At 53.7% G+C, this 22,580-nt stretch overlaps 1 pseudogene; it reads right to left on the minus strand.

Moving 5' to 3' along the window:
- Positions 1–4,689: 4,689 nt before the first annotated feature.
- LOC126993684 (histone H4-like) lies at positions 4,690–11,344 on the minus strand (annotated as a pseudogene).
- Positions 11,345–22,580: the final 11,236 nt, after the last annotated feature.

Genomic DNA, 22,580 nt, shown 5'->3' on the forward strand with positions numbered 1-22,580 from the left:
TGTGGCTGAAATGGGAATGGGTAAGTGTTTTGTGTCGAGTGGTTGGGATGTTGGTCTGCACCGCCGTCTCCACGGCGTTGTACCATGCTTGTGTATAGATGTCAATGTAGTCGATGGAGGCTGCGGGGTTAATTGGAGCGTCCCCGAGCTTCTCTGACACGTCAGCCTTAAACTGGGCCCAGTCTGCTCGAGAGAAGAGGGGTCTGGGCCGTGTAGGGATCTGTATTGGGTTGGTGGAGAGGGTGAGGATGACGGGGATGTGGTCACTCATGGTCATGGGGCCTTGAGTGATGGCGATGTTATGATAGGTATGATTGTTGGTGAGGATGATGTCTGGAGTGGTAGCTGTGTTGTGGGCTATGTATGTGGGGAAGTGGGGTCCAATGTGTTGAATTGTTCTGTGTGTGATGAGGTGTTGGATCTGTCGGCCTTTTGTGTTCGTGTGCGTGTAGCCGAGTGTTGGGTGGTTGGCGTTCAGGTCGGCAATCATATATACAGGGATCTGTCTCCGAAAGATTCTGGTGAAATCGGGTATAGGAAGGAAGTTCCTTGAAGGGGGCTGATAGAGGGTGGAAACGAGAATTTTGCCCGTGTGTGTGGTCAGTTCTACTGCAAGGGCGTCGGAAGTGAAATCATCAATGAGTTTGAAGTGAAGGCCGTGTTTGATGGCGATCGCGGTGCCATCATTGTGAGCGTTTGCGTGGTTTTTTCTGTGGACAGAGTATCCATGTAGTTTGAAACTGGCGCCGTCAGAGACGCCGTGGCCATTGATGAGTATGATGTGGGGGTCCAGATCCCTGTATATATTGGTTAAACCGAATTTGTGCATTGTCCAGCTCAGGACGTTGTGTTGTACGATTTTCAGCTCGTGAGTTTATTATTTCTTAGTTTATCTTTGTACATGCGTTTGTCTGGGCCAGATGGGCGTGTGGGGTAGTGATGAGTGACATGCTCCGTGACGGTCAAGGAGGTGGAGTCGAAAGAGGCACTACGTGAGCCGGGCGTAAAGTTGGGGTGATGAGGGGCAGGGGTGACGAGAGGGGAGGCGGGGGGGGAGGTGGAGGGGGAAGAGGTGGTGGGGGATTGTGGTAGTGTTGTTGTGGTGCTTGCTGGGGAGGCTGGTGCAGAGGAGTGGGAGGCCGCCTGGCTAGTGGGTGGAGAATCTTCTTCAGGGGGTATCAGCAGGTCATGGGCAGGAGGTGGCTCAGCAGTGGTAGGAACTTGGGCAGGAGCTGGTTGAGTGGCAGGGGCGAACAGTTTTTGGGAGTCTGGAGTCTCCGGGATGATGATGGATGGGAGGTTGTTCGCAGTTAGAATAGAGTTCAACGACGACTCGTAGCTCCCTGGCGAGATCGCGTTTTGGAAGTGTGCGTGTGTCACGCACGTGATGATGGTGTTGATAGTGGAGGGCAGAATGGTGGGCAGGTTGGTGGGGAGGGCGGGCACCAGCGTCGGCGAAGGAGGGGCGGATGCGGCGGCCGCGCTGTAGGTGAGGGATTGACTTGTTTTATTGGCCTCCTTAGTTGCCGTGATCACCTTGCGTCTTTCTGGGCATTTGTACGCCAGGGTACGGTGGTTGCCCCCGCAGTTCAGACAATGTTTCTCTTGGGAGGGGCAGGAGCCGAACCGGTGGCCCTCCGTCCCGCATTCTGAGCAGAGGAGGAAGTTTGCAGGTTTGGGGCAGTCTTTTGATGTGTGGGAGCCTAGTTTATAGCAGCGCATGCAGGTGGTGACGGGGATGTATTCCTCCTGCTGGATTTGGTGGGGGGGGATGCGCAGGTTGAACATCTTGAGCCCCTGTTCAGTTGATTTGAGTGCTGCGGCACTGTTTGTGAAAGTAATTTTCAAGATGGGGGCAGAGGGGAACGGGTACACCATGTCGACGTTCCCGTCCGCGAAGAGGTTGTGTTTCTCTAGCTCTGTCTGAATGCATGGCGGGTCGCGTCGCTTGATGTCTGGGTCAACTCCAAACAGCAGGACGGTCCGCTGAGCTTTAAGGTCAGGGGGCAAGATTGGGTGGAATCCGCCATTGCGCAGAGCTGTCATGCATCCGTCACCGAAGATGACGTCCGTCTCCCGCTCCAGGCTGGTGGTGACGATGAATCCGTCTGGGATGGGTGTGGCGCTGGTGGCGTAGACATCCTGTTGACTGAGGATGTCGAGGAGGGAGGTACGGGTGTCGGTGTTGGGGGTGCGGTGTTTTATTTTGACACGAGTCATGGTGGCATCGTTTCCTAGGGAGAGGTGGCCCTGCCTGCTAGGTCTGGTTGTTCAGATGGTGACCCAGCTGCTACAAGCTGGTGCCCCCCAGACTTAGTCCTAACCCTATTAGAAAGTGTGACCTCACCCGCCCGTAGCGTTGGACCCGCGCTATCACGGGCTCCGCCAGGGCATCGTAGGGTGCTCTTGCTTTAGGACTTCTGGGGTCTTTTAAGGTCCCCCAGGCCCCGCAACCAAGAGCGGAAAGAAAAGAAAGGTAGTAGTGGAAGGGAAAGCCTGTCTGAACCTCTCGTGTCCAGCAGAGCACAAGGAAACGTTCCGCAAGTCCGGGGGGTTACCTCCAATCCGGCCTCGTGCGGGAACGTCACTTGCGTCTGCCGGGGCAAGATCAAGACAGAGTCAGTGATTCTCCTTTGTCGCCCAGAACGGGGAATTAGGAAGCAGCAGCAGCAGCAGCAGCAGCAGCAGCTGCAGCGTCAGCAGCAGAGTCCCGAAGGCAGCAGTAGAAGTGGCAGCAGAAGGGAGTGTGGAGTTTGCAGCAATCTTCACTCACGGCGCCTGGCCCGCTCCGGGTGGAGCGCGGACCAATGGGGAAGCGCGGTCGAGGTGGTGGGCGGGGCGACACTTCCTTCACCCCCAATTTCGAATTTGTGTAGCCCTCCTTGAACCTATTTGTCATTGGCTGGCCACGCCTCTCTTTGATCTCTCATGCACGGACGCGTCACGCCCAAAACGCCAGAGTTGGGCACTCCAGCAGCTAACGTAACCTTGCCAAAGCGCACCGTACCATGAGTGATAAACCCTACTCGCACTCCAGGTCCCAAGAGATTTAGAAAAGGTGTGAATATTTGAAAAATAAGGAAGTTCAGAGGGCGACAGTATTTTGTACGTATATATGGCAGAGTGGATGGTTTACGAGAAGTACTCCCATTATAGCGGAGGGACCTTTAGGATGGGGACCAGCCCCTGATAGTCGAGAGTGGGCGAAGCGGAACGGAGGGATTTATGAAGGTAAAAGGTATACAGTAAGATAACAAGAGGAAGAAGACCTTTGTACAGCAAAGGGATCATTTATTTAAAGTGGTCATTCTGAAACCACGCAAGTAAAGTGGGAGGCATTAGAAACCAGACCTTTTGGTGGGAGTTCCAGCTACAGGAGATGAAAACTGGGAACAGAGGATTGCATGGAGACCAAAGGTTGAACGATAGGTGACTTGAGATTAGAAGAGAGTCAACACAACATAGCAAAGGGATCATTTTAATTTAAAATGGGCTGCATTCGAACTTCAATGCAAATTAACAGTCGAAGGTGTTGGAGAGAGAAACATAAAATAAAAATAATAATAATAAAAAATAAATAAATAAAATAAATAAATAAATAGGCAAAAATCAGCAATAAATAAATAAAAATAAATAAATAAATAAGAATAAAATATACACACACACACACACATACATACATACATAAATAATAGTAATAATAATACATATACATATTATTAATAATACACATAATTATAATATAATAAAATAAATAAATTAATAATTAAATAAATATTATAAATAAAGAAAAGCAACAAAGCAAGCAATAAATTAAAAAAATTCCTTTTTATATATAAATAAATAAATTAATAAATAAATAAATAAATAAAAATAAATAAAAAAATAAATAAGTAAAATAAAAAAAATATAATAAATAAATAAAAATATATAATAATAATAATAATAATAATAAATAATAATAATGTGTAATAATGCTAATATGATAATAATACTAATAATACATAATAATAATAATAATAATAATAATACTTCATTAAATAAAAAATATATATATATATATATAGATATATATATATATATATATATATATATATATATATATATATATATATATAAATAAATAAATAAATAAATAAATAAAATAAGTAAATTAATAATAAAAAAATAGAAATAGATAAATAAATAAAAAATATAAAGAAAAAATAATAATAATAAATAAATAAAAGAAAAAAAATAAAATAAGGCTGACACGGTCAGGGCTTGAGCGAGAGGCTGCGATGATATCCTGTTGTGAGACACTACCATAAGTTAATTGACAGGGACGAGGAGAATTATGGCAAAATGATGTTTCTGTAAGAACTGAAACAAACAAGTGGAGCTTACTGGTGGCAAATAGAGGTGGATGGGAGGCAGTGGTGGGAGGTGTAGAATCATCATTAGGCAGGAGGGGAGTGAGGAAAGATGGGGAGGGAGGAAACAAACTGGAGCAAGTATTTAGTGTCAAATGATGTGGATGGGGAGCATTGGGTGGAGGGCGAACCATCATTAGGCTGGAGGGAGGAGGAAAACAGAAAGAAAGAAAGAAAGAAAAAAAGTGTAGCTACCTATTCTCTTAGTGAATAGAATGTGGACCTCAAAGAGGTCCGGAGGTGGTGGGTTAGGTCGGGCTCGCTCAGGCAGCTGGCATTAACCAACGAAGCCGTACAGAGGTGCGGCCCTGGCGTTTGAGGGCGTACACCACGTCCATGGCGGTGACGGTCTTTCGGTTGGCGTGCTCAGTGTAAATGACGGCATCCCTTGATGATTGTCATCCAGGAACACCTGAGCTACACCACGGGTCTCTTCGTAGATGAGGACCGGAGATGCGCTTCACACCGTCAATACGGCGCGCCAGACGACGGATGGCCAGCGCTGGTGATGCCTCGATGTTGTCCTCAAGAACCTTGCGGTGACGCTTACCTCCTTTCCGAGTCCTTGCCTCCTTTGCCGCAGCCAGTCATGGTTCAGGTGGGTAGCTCAACAGTGGAGTGAGTGTTGCTTGCTTTAATAGTTTATTGATAACTTCCTTTACATAAGACAGAAAAATAAACATACAAATTACATAAAAATAAGCAGTTATCAAAGCAGGTTCTAACCAATTAACTAACTAAAAATAAATAAATAATTAATTAAATAAATAAATAAAATAATAATAAAAAAAACAATAAAAAAAAAAAATAAATAAATGAAAATAACTACATAAAGAAATTAAAAGCCGTAATTAATAATAATAATAATAATAATAAAAATAATAATAATAATAATAATAATGTTAATAATAATAATAAAAAAAAATAAATAAATAAATAAATAAATAAGTAAAAAAAAATAATAATGATAATATTAATAATACAATAATAATAATAGAAAAAAATAGTAATAAAAAACTAAATTAAATAAAATAAATAAATAAATAAATAAATAAATCAATAAATAAAATAAGTAAATAAAATATGCTAAATAAATAGGTAAAATAAAAATAAATAAATAAAAAAGTCATGCTGTCTCGTCGTTTACCGTGGAGGCACTCCTCTCTGTCTGAGGAACTCGTGAGTGTCCTGGAGGTCGTCCGTCAGGTACCGTACCATCCTTGCTGCAGCTGTTCTTCTCTCCGCAAGGTGTAACCCTCCTGCCGCCATCGTCCTTAGCGGGCTCTGTCTGCGCACAGTCCAGGAGGTATTAGTGGACGAGGGGGTCGTCCGTATCCTCCAGGCAGTGCAGGCACAACTCGCCGAGGCGCAGTCTGTGGATCATTACTCCTATCCTCCTCGGGCCAAGGAGGAGGGAAGGAACGGTCTTCAGCCGGTGGCGTTGGCGGCTACCAATGAAGGGACGCTGAGGTTGCCTCAGCGTCCTTCCACATGCGCGAGCGCGCGCCTTCCTGTAGTCCTCTTCGCTGCAAGGCGTTTTAGCTGTTGTGGCGCCAACAGGACCTCGATCGCGATCCGGTCCTGGTCCAGCGCCTGCTTGGCTGCTGCATCCGCTGCCCTCGTTACCCGGGACACCCACGTGACTGGTATCCCGGAAGGCGAAACGTCACGGTTTCGCTCGTTGCGTCGCAGGCGTGCCAGAGTGTTCAGTGTCATGGTCACCAGTCTGATGTTGTCACGCAACCCCCGTCTCACGCCCGTCTGAGCGTCTGAAGTTCCCCTGGGTCATCGAGTCAGTGTAAACGTTGATGTCCTTTGTTGTCCGGTGCGTAGGGCGTGCTGGAGCGCTGTCAGGAGAGCCAACTAGCTCTGCCTGAAGGGTAGAGCAGTGGTCGCCGGTCCGCCAACCGTGTGTCTCCTCGCCGCTCACGAAGGCCGCTGTTCTGCCTCTCTTTCGGTCAACAGATCCGTCCGCGGTAGTATACACTCTGCCCCATCCGGAAGATGTGCGGGCTGGGGTTCCTCTTGCGTGGGCGAGTAAGGTCTCGCGTGAGCACTGCTGCTGCTGAAAGCTGCAGGGGTTCCATGTGGAAGCGAGCCACATCCTCAGCCCATGGCGGCGGGTCGACGTAGCCCTCTGCCTTCTCGTTCGGTCCCTCTTCCTGCCAGGTCCACGTCCGGGAGTGAGAGTCGGGTCGCTTCTCTCGCTAACCCTCGTGCCCACGTCCTGCCGGTGAAAAGCCTGGCATCCTGTGCGCTAGAGAGGTTAGTAACCTCCGTCTCGCAGGGTGTCGGACAGTCTGACGACCGTTTTGAAAAGCTGCCCACGCGGCTGCCACCTGTTCGATCCGGAGCATCAGGGAGGGAGCTGGCCTCGGCTCGCAGAGCCTTTAGCTTCGTCCACCCGTGTGCGCCTGAGGATATGCCACAGCGCGTCGTTCTGGCACCTCTCGGAGAGAGAGTCGGCGACGCTGTCTGAGAGGGGACACCATCGCCACCGGCCGCGTAGTCTCGCAAAGGAACGGACGGCCTGTACGTAATACAGTTTAAGGACCCAATGGTGCGTCGCCCCGCCTCTCGTGGTCGTCATCCTCCGCATCACGGTGAGTTTGGCACTTCATCCCACTTTCAGGTACTCAGTCTCCCTTCGAGAAGGTGAGCCTGTGGTCGATCCACACTCCAAAGATACGTTGGTACCGCTGCTACTCGAAGTCGTACACCCTGTATCCTCAGGCTCTGCGTATATGGCGTCGGGCCGAGGGATTGACATCGCTCCTCGACTTCCTGGCTGGAAAACCGAGGAGATCGTAGGGTCTTACCGCAGGCAGCAGTATTGGTGACTTCAGAGTCGAGGGCCTTCTCAGCCTGCCATGAGAGCCTGTTGCCTCTACCTACGGCGACTAACGCGAGGTCGTCGGCGTGGCTGGGAGAAGGGTGACGTTGCGTCCTAAGCGAAGCCTAAAGCAAGCGGCTTCCAAGGCGAGGGCGTTGAAAAGCGTTGGGCTGAGGACGCCCCCTTCCCACCCGCGGGTGCCGTTCATCGAAGCCCTGCTCGCTGGAGACGTCGGCCTTGGAACCTACTCGCTGAGCGGTCCGCGAAGGTAGTCGTAATGCCCAACTGGAGGAGCCTTCGCCCTGACACACCTTTTGCCGCAAAAGCATCAGCCATGGCAGTGGGCGAGGGCCAGCTCGAAGGCCTTCTCTAGGTCGAGGGAAGACCACAACAGCCGGCTGGTTGTTGATCGTTAAGACAGAAAGGGGAAGGCCATGCTGTCAGCAGCACTCTTCCTCTGTGAACCCATACACGTTGTGATGGGGCAAGGGCCCATTTGCCACTGTAGGCGAGTCAGTTGCCCATTCTCTCAGCTGCTGCTCTTGGCAGCACAGCTGGATGAGAGAGATGGGCCGTGTCTTGCCTGGGTCCTGGGTTTCGGCAGGCCACCGGTGGACGAGTGCACGCCTTCCAACGGACTGGAAGCTTACCCGCCTCCCAGGAGGCGCGCGTTGATGAGGGGCCAGAAGAGGCGTTCTCACCAGCCGCCACCCCATATGTTGCGCAACATGGAAGTAGGTAATACCATCTCGCCGGCAGGCACTGTCAAAATCTGCCACTCTTCTCCGCCTCTTCAGATTTCTTCTCTTGTAAAGGATGGGTCGGTGACTGCAGGCCGGGCCTCCCACCGCCGGATGCGTGCCAGCCTGCTCTTGTAGTAGCTCCTGTCTGCTTTCGTCGCACGTCTGGGGGAGGTTGCCTGCGGATGCGCGGTCTGCGTACGAACGGATGAGCCTGTTGGCTTTTTCCTTCGGGTGGGATGCGGCAGGCCTGGAGGTTCTCCTCCTGTTGCCCGCCGGAGGCATGACCAGAGCTGGAAAGCCCCTGAGGGGCTGTGCGGCCAATTCAGCTCTCACCAAGCTCCAGCCACTTCTGGTCTCCTCTCTCCTCCCTGGCAACCTGTCGGTGATCCATTGCTTCGCGAAGTAGCTCATAGATTTTTTCCTTCGTGTGGTCCCTCGCGAAAGCGCTTGCGGATGGTGTTGACCGATGGTTCATCTCCTGACTCGGGGGCTGCGTGGAACCATCCGTTCTTGGTAGGTGGTCTTACGACCAACTGCCTTCGGGATGCCGGCTCTGTCGGCGGCGTCGGTCAAAGCTGCCAGCAAGGTCGCGGTCGAAGCGGTCAATGTCATCAGGCTGGCTGTCAAAGTGAAGATACCACTTAGCCACCTCTCTACCAAAAAGGTTGCGGCCCACCGCTGGCTGGCCCTGTCCAGCCGCTGTTACCTGTTGGCCCGGCTTCCCTCGGCGGGAGGGGGACATCGAGCGTCGTCCCAGAATCGGGCAAAATGGTCGCTCGTCAAGGTCAGGGTGTAGTCGTCAGTCAGCTCCGGTCGGCCAACAACGCAAGAAGAAACTATCGTGAGGTCCAGGCGCTGCCTGACGTGCATTGTCGGCTTCACCTGTGTTTAGCAGCACGGCGCCTCAAGATCAGTCGTGGCGGGATAGCAGTGTTGCCCAGATGCTTTACCCTGCAGCGTTGGCGTTGTTCTGGAACCAGCAGCACCTCGTGGTGGGCGTTGAAATCGCTCCAACGAAGGACGCTGGCCTCTCCGCAAGAGTCCCCATGTTCTGATTCACATTTACTCATTCCGGACCTGCCTCCACAGGCCACAGCAGGATGACGACAGGGCGGGTCAGGACATACCCAGCTACTACCTACGCTACTTCTTCATCTCGGCGGGCGGCGCCGCATCTGATCTGTTCGATGAAAGCAGATCAGTAGATATCATATATCTGGATTTTCAAAGGCATTTGATAAGGTCCCCCACCAACGATTGCTCAGCAAACTACTGCCGCACGGGTATCTCGGGTAACATTCACAATTGGCTTGCGGACTGGCTTCTGAGCGGGAAACAGAGAGTAGTTCTAAACGGTATTTACATCTAACTGGCTCTGAAGTCGACAGTTAAGCGTACCTCAAGGATCAGTGGTGTTTGGCAGCATGCTCTTCTTAATTTATGTTAATGATATCGATGATGGGCTCACTTGGCAAAGTATCAAAATTTGCTGATGACACAAAAAATTGCTAGGGGTAAAGTAACTGCGACACTCGACGAAGAAGCTTTACAATCCAGATATAAATCGACTTACACGTTGCGCCAATCAATGCGCAAATTAAATTTCAATCGTTGAGCAAATGTAAAGTGTTGCACATCGGAAAAAACAATCGCGTTCGGTACGTAATAATGGCCAACAACTTTACAGTAAGTAAAGAAAAGGATCTTGGAATCAATATATCAAGCGATTTAAAGCCCGGTCAACGCATTGTTCAGGAGGTAAGGTTAAAACTGCAAATTGGTTGGCTTCCACTCGGACGAGTCTTTAATAATAAATCGGAAAGAGTAATAATAAAACTGGCATATATTCATTGGTTCGACCCCGTCTAGAGTAATATGTACAGTTTGGTCTCCCACTACAGAAAAGACATGATACAGAAAAGTTGGAACGGGTCCAACGAAGAGCAAACAAAGATGATTCCTAGGTTGGAGAAATTTGTCATGAACAAAGGCTTTCAAAGAAGTAAATTTATTTAGTCTATCAAACGAAGAATGCGAGGCGATCTAATATAAGTGTTTAAAATGTTCAAAGGATTCAGTGATATTAATGTGAAGATTACTTACAATTGATCGATCAAATAGAACAAGAAGAAATCACAATTTGAAGATAAGTGGTAAAAGATTCTCGTCGCAACGAAGCAAACACTTCGCTTCAATCGAGTTGTAAAATGTTTTTCTGGAACTCTCACCTTGGTGATGTCGTTGATAGTACAACAGTACGGCCTTCAAGCGGGTAGATTAGACAAAGTGGTTTGAATCAACCAGCAACTAAGATATTACCATTGTCGTGGGCTAACATTGCAAGTTCTTTCAAAATATTGGTGTCCTTGTCCGCTTTATCGCCCGGTTAGTGGTAGCAGTAATGGTAGTTCTTTCCTCTTTCCTTTACATAAATTCCATGCAGTTTTTCCATGCTGGCATGGTTCTTTTTCCTTTCCTGCCAGCTGGCTGGAGGGATGGGGGTGGGAGGAGCCTTCGCGCTTTGCTAGTCCCTCTTCATCTTCCACCTTTGATTAGATAGTTAGTGTAGCTTGTCACAAACAACCTCGTAAGGGCCAGCAGGTCTGCTGTTGTTTGTTCTTCCTTTAGTGTTCCTTTGCAGACACGACGGCCATCATCGTCTCAACGACCTGCAGCACCTCTGTTTTGCGTTTTATTTGTTGTGTTTTTGTGGGTTGTTGTTGCTTTGTCGTTGTCAGCAGAGAGTCCTTACCTGCCGTAGAAGAAAACAAACTGTGGGAAGCCTGCCAGACGTGGGGGAAGGTTAATTGTTGTTGTCATGACTGAGGGTCTTCTTCTTCTTCCTAGTAATATCAGCAGGAATTGACCTAGGAATGGCAATCACCTTCGTACTCGAGGGGTGTCCAGAACTCTCTTTTTGGAAAAGAGTGTGGCTCCCAGGGAGCCGGATTAAACGGTACTGTTGTCGTCCGCCAAAGGCCGAGGCGATTACTTCTTCTCGGTCTTCTTGGGCAGGAGCACCGCCTGGATGTTGGGCAGCACACCTCCCTGGGCAATGGCGACGCCGGAGAGGAGCTTGTTCAGCTCCTCGTCGTTGCGGATGGCCAGCTGCAGGTGGCGGGGATGATGCGGGTCTTCTTGTTGTCGCGGGTCGCGTTGCCGGCCAGCTCGAGCACCTCGGCGGTCAGGTACTCCATGACGGCCGCCAGGTACCCACAGAAGCGCTGGCGCCCACGCGCTCGGCATAAGTTGCCTTCCTCAGGAGACGGTGGATCCTGCCCACGGGAACTGCGGCCGGCACAGATGGGATGGGACTTTGACTTCTTCACCTTTCCTCCCTTGCCCCGTCCAGACATGTCGACAGTGAGTGGTGGGGCGTGGTCTTGCACTTCTGCTGTGTGCTCGGAGAGCGAATACTTCTTCTTCTTGTTGGATTTACCTCCTAAGAATGGGGAACGGGTTTGTCGGTGCGACGGCCCGTCGCAGGGAACCCGCCGCTGGCGTGCGGCGGGTGGGGAAGCCCGCCGCCACTACAGCCACGAGTAGAGCCGGCGGGCAGCGACGGAGGCACGGGCTCTCTGGGCGGCGTCCAGCAGACACCCGTAGCCCAACTTGACACGTGCGAGCAGCTGACTGGTCGACTTGACCACGGAGGGTGGCCTAAGCGAGGATGACCCCACGGGTCCACCTCGCCTGGGTAGAAGCTTTTTTTCACCCGCTGCTCGCCCGAAGAGTGCTGACGTTCCACCGAGAGAATACCCGCCCTTTCGCCCTATAGTGCAGCGCAGGATCGGAAGGCGAAAACGGCAGGCGAGCCTGCCAATGGGAGCGCGTGCCGCCACGCGTCCCCGCGATCCCGAGGGAGCGGCGCCGCCATAAAGGGGGAATCCGGGGGCGGCCCGGCAGTGGAACGCCAGCACTCCTCGGGCGAGCAGCCGGGTGGCCCTGCTGCGGAGGCGGGGTTGACCTGCCTGGTTATCCTCGCTTAGGGCCCCACCGCGGCAGTCAAGTTGACCGGTCGGTTGCTCGCCCGTGCACCGCTACGGGTGTCTACTGGGCGCCTGCCAAGAGAGCCCGTGCCTCCGTCGCTACTCGCCGGCTGTTACCCGTGGCTGTGGCGGCGGAGGCATCCCTCGCCCGCAATCAAACGAGTTTGCATTGCTCGCCCACCCCAACGGGCTGCTCTGAGCGCCTGCTCTGAGGGCCTGTGCTCCGTCGCTGCTCGCCGGCTTCACCCGTGGCTATGGCGGCGGCGGAGGCTTCCACACCCGCCGCACGCCAGCGGCGGGTTCCTCTGCGACAGGCCGTCCACGGACAAAGGCCCGTTCCCCTTTTTAGGGGTGAATCGAAGAAGAAGAAGAAGGCAGTGGAACGCCAGCACTCCTCGGGCGAGCAGCTGGGGTCCCTGCGCTGCGTGGTTGACCCGCCTGGTTATCCTTGTTTTGGGCCCCACCGCGGCAGTCAAGTCGACCGTTCGGCTGCTCGCCCGTGCACCGCTACGGGTGTCTACTGGGCGCCTGCCCGGAGAGCCCGTGCCTCCGTCGCTGCTCGCCGGCTGTTACCCGTGGCTGTGGCGGCGGCGGAAGCGTCCCTAGAACCGCAACGAGCTTGCATTGCTCGCCCACCCCTTACAGGGCCGCCATTTGGCCAAGGCCCTGTCCCCTTTAGGGGGGGGGGGGGGGGGGTTAATCTTAAGGAAGGAAGGAAGGCGGCCCGGCAACATCTGCTCGCCAAATCTGGGAACGAAGAAGCAGACATGCCCCTCAAAGCATCAGGAAAGGCTTCCAAGAAGGCTGGCAAGGCCCAGAAGGCCATCGCCAAGGGTGACAAGAAGAAGAAGCGCAGGAGGAAGGAGAGCTACTCCATCTACATCTACAAGGTGCTCAAGCAGGTCCACCCCGACACCGGCGTCTCCTCCAAGGCCATGTCCATCATGAACTCCTTCGTGAACGACATCTTCGAGCGCATCGCCGAGGCCTCTCGCCTGGCCCATTACAACAAGCGCTCTACCATCACCAGTCGGGAGATCCAGACGGCCGTCCGTCTCCTCCTGCCCGGTGAGCTGGCCAAGCACGCCGTGTCCGAAGGTACACCTCCTCCAAATAAGCAACCCACCAACTTGCTTGCACTGGAAAAGAACCGGCTCCATCGAGCTGCTGGCTAAACTGTTCCCGAAAGAGAACTAAGACGGTTACTCACTCTCTCTCTCTCTCTCTCTCTCTCTCTCTCTCACTCTCTCTCTCTCTCTCTCTCTCTCTCTGAGCTGACACTCTCTCTCTATCTCTCTCTCTCTCTCTCTCCTACAAGGGATGCATGGCATCAATAAGCGGACCAAGTCCCGCCAGTGCTCTAACAGCGACCAAGGCTTGAAATCGCCAATGCTTCTCTCGGTCGTTTGTTGCAAGCTGCAGGGATCATGATGAGCGATATATGCCTACATAGCAGCCGTCATCAGTAGTTAGTGATTCCGCCCTCCGTTTATATTATTTTATTTACTTGTTCTGGTAATTCTGTCTTCCTGCCTGCATGTAGTCCCCACATATTCCCTACTCGTGTACCCGCCAGTTGAAATAAGTTGAGAGAGAAATCAGCAAGCAACCCCCGCCCAATCAATTGATATTAGATTATGAAGCAGAAGGATATGTGGAAAGACAACGCCAGTGTCTGTCTAAACTCTCTCGGAAAGTGACTTTGGCCCTGAAAAGGCCTTTTATAGAGGTTGAAAAGTCGAGGGTAGAAGGAAACATTTTAGGAAAGAAATGGGAAATGGGGCTACAATGGCATATCAGCCTCACATATACATCATTTTAATCGCAGTTGCATACATTTTAGCGATTTACATAAAATTAATAAAAAAAGTTGTTTACAAGATTGTTTACAAGTTTACAAGAATACATTAACAATATGGCTACATAAGAGTGCGTTTTACAGGAGACATGTAAGGGAGTGAGTCGAAAAATTATGGGCACAAGAAATACACATTTACGGGAGAGAGGTGATGAGAAAATACGAACACAGGAAAATATGCATACATACACAGATACATACAGCTATACAATATACACACACACACATATATATATATATATATATATATATATATATATATATATATATATATATATATATATATATATATATATATATATATATATATATATATATATATATATATATATATATAAACATACATATACACACATACATATATAAATATATGGGAGGGTTGGAGAATGCGGTGTTATAGTAAGGATTAAGACATCGCATACTCTCAAGGGGGGTAGCGTAGACGTACTAAAAGGCAGATGTGTGTTCAGGATCAACATGAGCATGTGAGGAAGGGGGCGTGAGCGTGTAAGTTAAAATATCGGTTCGAGATCATGGATCGCCTCGAAGGCGAGGAGACTTCGCGGAAACCACGGATGACTCCTGCCAGGGGCTTCTCTGTGGAGGTCCCGAAGGTCTGGAACTGCCACAGCCCTGTCTCATCCGGGTCCATATATTAACCGACATCTGATGGAGCAGGATATTTAGGGAGGAATGCTGGCCTGCTTCTCGTGGAGGGAACGCGTGGTCTGAAATCCTCCCACTGCTTACGCTGAGGGCAAAGCGTAGTGCCGCGTTCTGCACCTTCTGGAGCCGACCGAGGGCCGTCGCACTCAAGCCCATGGATGGGAATGGGCGGGTAAGGGAGGACAGGGGTCACTAAGGTCTTAACGAGATGCAGTTTATCCTGGGTTCGAGATCCCAGCGATACAACATGGTCAGCTCCGCCCGCCCGCCGCCGCCCTCTCGGTAACGTGGGTGGTGAACCCACGCCGGGAGATCTTAAGACCGAGAAGATGTCCCTGAGCGCTGAAGTCAACGAGTTCGTCGTCGACAAGCCAAATGAGCGAGGCGGGGTTTCTGGACGCCAGTATGACGGTAAACTTCGCCATGTTCGTTCTTATCTGCCAGGCCTTCTCGAAGGCTCCGACCCTGGTGGATCTCACTTGCCGTGCGGGCATTGAGCATCTCACGAGAGCGTCTGGGTAGGGCACCACTTGGGGACACGTCGTCCGCATACAGTATGTTGCCCAGTGGTGGAGTCTGGGCAGTCGCTGGTGAAGATGGAGTACAGCGTTGGGGAGAGTACACTCCTGCGGGACGCCGGTCTCAGAGGAAGGCGGGCCAGAACGTGGCCGCAAATATTTCGACCCGGATCCGTGCTGTCCTATCCATCAGAAATCACAAAATGCGCTCGACCGGGGATGGAGCCCCAGATGTAGCATATTGTACTGGAGTCCAAGATGCCACACTTTGTCGAACGCCTTGCACTGACGTCTCGAGAACAAGGTTGCAGCAGAGATCCGGATGCTAGAGTTGATGGCAACCGTTGCTTCTGTCGCCAACGCGATGGCGTGGACGTAGCTAGAACCCTGTAGCGGTAGCCTGAACCGCTACGTGAAAAGCCGCAAGCATTACTGCTTGTGCTTAAAGCTGGTCGCCGAACGAAAAACTGTGAGCTTCGCTTACGTTGCTCAAAGTCCGCTGCAGGCGTTTCGCTTGTTGGTTGATAGAAACTACCATTAACCGGTGGTGACGCCATTGACGAAGAAGTTTATTTGTAGGTAGCATAAATACCGCGTTTTTCCAGATTGTGAATATTGTTTACAAAAAGTTCTATGCAAAATCTTTACAATGTTGAAGGTTTGGAGAAGCTGTGCATGTAAGCGGCTTTACTATAATATTATTGATGATAACGTAAAGGTGTTATGATGTAGGTGACCACAATGCCGTGGATAAAATGTGGAAGAACGATATATCAGTGCGTTGGGTCAGGAGTGAAAAGAAGAGAAGAGGACTAGGTGAGTTACAGGGCAGACTGAAGAAATGAAGAGTGGATGAAACGAGAAAGAAAATGGTGTGTAAAAGTTAGGGTCACTACATAACTCCCCCTAGTGACAAGGAGGAGGAGGAACGTTACACGCTTTTCTTGTTGCACCTGGATTTTGGTTCTGGTAAACACTAGACGGGGGGGGGACACTTGACACGGTGTTGGTTGCTGCAGAATCCGGCCGCAGGAGGTACGCCGGCTTCACCGGTCAATAGCGATGACGTCTGACTTGCCGTGGCGGTCAATGGTGACGCTTTTCGCGCGTCCTCTTGATGACGGTGAAGGGCTTTATCGTATGGTTGCTGCAGGGGCTTTTGCGGCGTCCACTCGCACGAAACACGTGGTGCAGGTGTCGAGGTCCTGGCTCACGAACGTCTTCGAGGGCGATGTACGTGGCGGCACTGGTTGGAGTCTCCGCATGACGTCCTTGAGGTTCCTGGCGTAGTCCTGGATGTCGCAGGAGAGGGCCAGGAGTGGGCGAGAGAACCTCTCCTGAAGCCGGAGAGTGGTGCCGTCATTGCTCTGCAGAGGAGTGGCCAAAGTCTTCCTTGAGGGACGTCCGTGCAGTTGGAGGAGGGCTAATAGGGCAGGAAGTCGTAGGTCCAGTCGCAGCGGTCCTTGACTGTCGCTGCCAGCGAGGCCTTGAGCTGGCGGTGGAAGCGCGTTCGGACAAGGTCATTTGACTGGAGGATGGTAGCCGCTGGCGGATTCTGATCCGCTTGACTCCTAGTGGCGGACATGACCTTGTCCCACAGGTTCGACTCCTTCCGAACTGGCTTCCACGGTCGGATGTGAGGCTGAGAGGCGTACCAAAGCGCGACACCGAGCAGGTGTTGACGAAGGCTCTGGCGATGGTGTCCGTCGTTATGTCCTTCGACCGACAGGCACAGGCCAGCCAGTCAGCGTGAATCTGTCAACGCAGGTGAGGAGGTACTTGTAGCCGTTGAGTGTAGAAGTGGACTGACGAGGTCGACGTGGACGTGTTCGAGTCTGAGGAACGGGGCGTGAACGCTGCTGAGGAGAGACGGTGGCGCGTTATCTTTGAAGCCTGGCACTGACGTGGGGTTAAGGGTCCAGTCTCTGACGTCCTTGTTGATCCCCGTCCATATGAAGCGAGGAAATCATGCGGTGTTGTGACGCTCGGATCCCAGGGTGAGGAGAGGTCAGCAGCTGGCGGAAGAGGAGGATACCGGTGGTTCTTCGGTAGGTGAGGGCCGGATGGTGGCGGTAGATGAGTCTGCGTAGAGGTGCACGTTGGTCCTGGGGAATCTGAGATTCGGCTCGCCTCATCGACAATGCGGGAGGTTATGCCTTTCAATTGCTGCAACTCGGCGTCGTCGACTTGGTCTGCAGCAATGGCGGCATAATCGATGAGGGGAAGGAGGATGTTGCAGAGATGTTACATGGAGAGAGCGTCGGGGATGTTGTCTTCGCCTTTACGTACCGAGCATGCACTGTCGTGATCAGAGATGAAAGTCGATGCGCATGCAGCTGCCTGGAGAGTAGGTGGACTTGTTGTTGATGAAGAGCTTGGCTGAATGTCGGTGTATACAGTCTGAAATTCCGGTCTTCGACGAAGTATTCAGCGCTTGACAGCCTTTAGATGGCGGCGGCAGAAGCTCTCCTGTCGAAGGCGCTGGTACTTCTCGGCGTTGTTGGAGTTTCGTGAGAAGAATGGCAATGGGTTCCAGGCCCGCCTTTACGTGTTGCTGCAGGACTCCACCAACGCCGGTGTCTGAAGGCATCCGTGGAGATTGAAATGGTGGCGTCTGGAGTAGGGAAGCTGGTGTGGTAACAGCCTTCAGTGCCTCCTTGGCTTTGAGAAAGGCGTCGTCAGCTTCGAGAGTCCAGGCGAGTGTGACGGACTAGCCTCTTGCAGGGCTTGGATCATGGAGGTAGAGTGGCGCTGAAAGATTGAGCGCGCAGTGTGTGGAAATGAAGCGGTTGCCAGTAGTTGATCATCCTGGAGGAACTAAGCTTGAAGCGGCGCTGAGATGTTCGGCTTCGGGAACCGTTGAATCAGCGTCGCAGCGGGAAGAGATGGAGTGATGCCTGCGCTGAGGAAGTCGACGGAGGTAATGACCAACTCTGACTTCTCAACGCTTATTTGGATGCCGTAGTCCCGGAGACGGGTGAAACCTGTTTCAGATTGGCGGTGCGTCGGCGTCAGACTGGCGATGAGGACGTCGTCGATGTAGGAAGCAGAATGTCAGGACTACCCACGAGGAACGTGGAACTGGTCATGGACCGGGAATCGCTTCCCAAGGACTTGTCACTCGGCTGGCTTCGGCAGGTACCGCGTACGGCCTTTCGTAGAGGAGCCGACGCGGTGCTTTGCCAGAAGTTTGGCCACGTTGCGGGTCGCGGCTAACCTGCGCGGTGTGTGACGACTCCATCGTGTGTATCGGAGCCAGACGGGAGGACAGCCGGCCTCCGCCAAGATGCTGCAACTGCGGCGGAGCCACCCAGCGTGGTCGCGGAGGTGCGCGAGCGGAGGCGGCGACTTCCAACCACGGAGAGGGACCGGTGCCCCAGCCGCGAGGCCACGGCCAGACGGAGATGACGGCGCCACCACGGCCCCGCCCCGACGGAGGAAGACTATCCGCCGCTACCCGCTCAGCAGCCACTGCGGCCAGGGAGCGCACCCCGCCGCAGAGGAACCGCAACAAGAAGAAGAGACGACCAGCAACCACGGCGGAGGGACCCACTCCCGCCCCAGTGGAGCGGCGCACGCCCACAGAGACGGAGCACCTCAGCTCAGCCGGAGCGGAGACGCGTGCGTCGTCCGGGACGGAGGCCGCCCCGCCACTCAGCCGTTCGAGGAGGATGAGCGCGCCCGGCCGTCTAGACGCTGGGTTGCTGACGACGTTTTGGATCAGCCCAGACTCCACCAGGAAAGCGACCGTCACCTATCGCCCCACTCTCCGACCTTCGACCTGCACGACCTGATGGTGCGCCTGCAAGCAGTGATGGCAAGAATGCACTGCGACCTGCTACAAGCCCTGGGCGCCCATCGCACCTCGGCGACGGACGCTGTCCTGAAGAGAGCAGACCGACCTACTGACCTTGACGCCAGGGACGCCGAGGAAGACGCGACCGACGACGAACTCCGTGGACGAGGAGAACCCACGCTGGAGGACCTCCGGGCCGCCCAGGCGGAGGTTCTTACAGTGGAACATCCGAGGACTCCGCGCCAACAAGACTCTGCTCCAGGCCGCTCTCATCGAGGATGAAGTAAGTGTTTGCCTCCTACAGGAAACGCTGGTTAGGGGGGATTGCCACCTCCGCTTTCCCGGATACACGGCTCACCATCTCCCGATCAGGGACGAGACTGGGGAGTAGAGGTTGCCTGATCTTGGTCAGCAACTCCATCCCCATAGGGTGGTCGAACGCCCCATAGACTGCGGCGAGGGTGTCGAGACCTGCCGTCACCCTCCTCATTAACGGTACGGAGGTCATAGTCTACAATGTATACAGCAAGCCGAGACGTGAGCTTGACCTCACTGAGCTCCTCACTCTTGCCGGAGAGGCCAGCGTCCTTGTTGGAGGCGATTTCAACGCCCACCACGAGGTGCTGGGTTCCAGGAGCAACGCCAACGCTGCAGGGCAGCATCTGGCAACGCTGCTCCAGGATCTTGAGGGCGCCGTGCTGCTGAACACAGGTGAGCCGACACACGTCCAGGGCAACGCCCTTGACCTCATGATTGTTTCTTCCGTGTTGGCCGACGGAGCAGATTGGCGACTACACCCGACTTTAACGACCGACCATTTTGCGATTCTGACAACGCTCGATGTCCACCTCCCACCTAGGGAGGCCGGGCCGGGCAGGTGGCTGCTGGACAGGGCCAGCTGGGCCACCTTTCGTAGAGAGGTGGGCAAGTGGTGGCTTCGCTACAGCCAGCCTGAGGACATCGATCGTTTTGACCGCGACTTTGCTGCAGCTTTGTCCGACGCCGCCGATAAAGACATCCCTAGGGCAGATGGTTATAGACCACCTACCAAGAACCGATGGTATCGCAGCCCTCGACTCAGGGAAATGAACCATCGGGTCAACTCCCTCCGCAAGCGCTTTCGCAGGGACCGCACGCAGGAGAATCTACAGCTACTTCGCGAAGCAGTGGACCACGCCCGACAGGTTGCCAGGGAGGAGAGGGAGACCAAGTGGCTGAGCTGGTGTGAGAGCTTCGGCTCGCGCACCAGCCTCGGAACGTTTCTGGTCATGCCTCCGGCGGGCAACGGGAGGAGACCTCCCAGGCCTGCTGCACATCCCACCCCGAAGGAAGAAGCCAACAGGCTCATCCGTTCGTACGCGGACCGCGCATCCGCAGGCAACCTCCCCCAAGAAGTGCAACGAAAGCAGCAGGAGCTACTACAAGGCAGGCTGGCCCGCATCCGGCGTGCGGAGGCCCGGCCTGCAGTCACCGACCCACTCTTTACAAGAGAAGAACTAAAGGGAGCGGAGAAGAGAAGCAGAGACACCGCGCCCGGCGAGGATGGTATTACCTACTCCATGTTACGCAACATGGGGTCGGCTGGTGAGAGCGCCCTTCTGGCCCTCATCAACGCCTCCTGGGAGGCGGGTCGCCTTCCAGTCCGTTGGAAGGCGGCACTCGTCCACCCGGTGCCGAAACCCAAGGACCCAGGCAAGACACGGCCCATCTCTCTCATCAGCTGTGCTGCCAAGACAGCTGAGAGAATGGTACTGACTCGCCTACAGTGGCAAATGGGCCCGCCCCATCACAACGTGTACGGGTTCACAGAGGGGAAGAGTGCTGCTGACAGCATGGCCTCCCTTCTGTCCACGATCAACAACCAGCCGGCTGTTGTGGTCTTCCTCGACCGAGAGAAGGCCTTCGAGCTGGCCTCGCCCACTGCCATTGCTGATGCTCTTGCGGCAAAAGGTGTGTCAGGGCGGCTCCTCAGTTGGGCACACGACTACCTTCGCGACCGCACAGCAAAGGTAAGGTTCCAGGGCCACGTCTCCAGCAAGCAGGGCTTCGAGAACGGCACCCCGCAAGGGGGCGTCCTCAGCCCAACGCTTTTCAACGCCCTCATGGAAGCCCTTGCTAGGCTTCCGCTAGGACGCAACGTCACCTTTCAGCTACGCCGACCACCTCGCGTTAGTCGCCGAAGGACGAGGCCCCAGGCTCATGGGCACAGAAGGCCCTCGACTCAGTCACCGCTGCCTGCAGAGACCTAGGTCTCTCGGTTTCAGCCGGGAAGTCGAGGGCGATGTCGGTCCTCGGCCCGACGCCTGAGCAGAGCCTGAGGATACAGGGTGTACGACTCGAGTGGTGCACAGCGTACCAGTACCTTGGAGTGTGGATCGACCACAGGCTCACCTTCTCGAAGGAGGCTGAGTACCTGAAGAGTAGGATGAAGTGCCGGCTCACCGTGATGCGGAGGATGACGACCACGAGAGCGGGGGCGACGCACCGAGTCCTTAAACTGTATTACGTACAGGCCGTCCGTACCCTCGCGGACTACGCGGCGGTGGCGATGGTGTCCCTCTCAGACAGCGTCGCGACTTCTCTCGAGAGGTGCCAGAACGACGCGCTGCGGCATATCCTCGGAGCGCCCAGGTGGACGAAGCTAGAGGCTCTGCGAGCAGAGGCTGAGCTCCCTCCCCTGATGCTCCGGATCGAACAGGTGGCAGCCGCGTGGGCAGCCAAAACAGTCGTCAGACTGTCCGACACCCCTGCGAGACGGAGGTTACTAACCTCTCTAGCACAGGATGCCAGGCTTTTCACCGACAGGACGTGGGCACGAGGGATAGCGAGAGCGACCCGACTCTCACTCCCGGACGTGGACCTGGCAGGAAGAGGACCGGATGAGAAGGCAGAGGGCTACGTCGACCCGCCGCCATGGGCTGCGGATGTGGCTCGCTTCCACATGGAACCCCTGCCTTTCAGCAAGCAGCAGTGCTCACGCGAGACCTTACTCGCCCACGCAAGAGGAACCCTTGCCCGCACATCTTCGGATGGGGCAAGTGTATACTACACGGACGGATCCGTTGACCGAGAGAGGCAGAACAGCGGCGGCCTTCGTGAGCGGCGAGGAGACACACGGTTGGCGGACTGGCGACCACTGCCCTTCAGGCAGAGCTAGTGGCACTCCTGACAGCGCTCCAGCACGCCCTACGCACCGACAACAAGGACATCAACGTTTACACTGACTCGATGACAGCACTCCAGACGCTCAGACGAGACAGGGTACGTGACAACATCAGACTGGTGACTATGACACTAGACACTCTGGCACGCCTGCGACGCGACGAGCGAGCCGTGACGTTCGCCTGGATACCCAGTCACGTGGGTGTCCCGGGCAACGAGGCGGCGGATGCAGCAGCCAAGCAGGCGCTGGACCAGGACCGGATCGCGATCGAGGTCCCTGTTAGCTTACAACAGCTAAAACGCACAGCGAAGAGGACCACAGGAAGGCGCGCGCTCGCGCAGTGAAGGACGCTGAGGCAACCTCAGCGTCCCTTCATTGGTACGCCAACGCCACCGGCTACGAGACTGTTCCTCCCTCCTCCTTAGCGAGGAGGGATAGGGTAATGATCCACAGACTGCGACTCGGCTACCCGACCGTTCGCCCCTCATAGCGGACTACGAGGGCGAGTTGTGTCTGCACTGCCTGGAGGATGCGGACGACCCCTCGTCCACTACCTCCTGGATCTGGCGCAGACAGGCCCGCTAAGGACGATGGCGGCCAGG

The sequence above is a fragment of the Eriocheir sinensis genome, unplaced genomic scaffold, assembly GCF_024679095.1.
Source record: "Eriocheir sinensis breed Jianghai 21 unplaced genomic scaffold, ASM2467909v1 Scaffold655, whole genome shotgun sequence".
NCBI lineage: Eukaryota > Metazoa > Arthropoda > Malacostraca > Decapoda > Varunidae > Eriocheir > Eriocheir sinensis.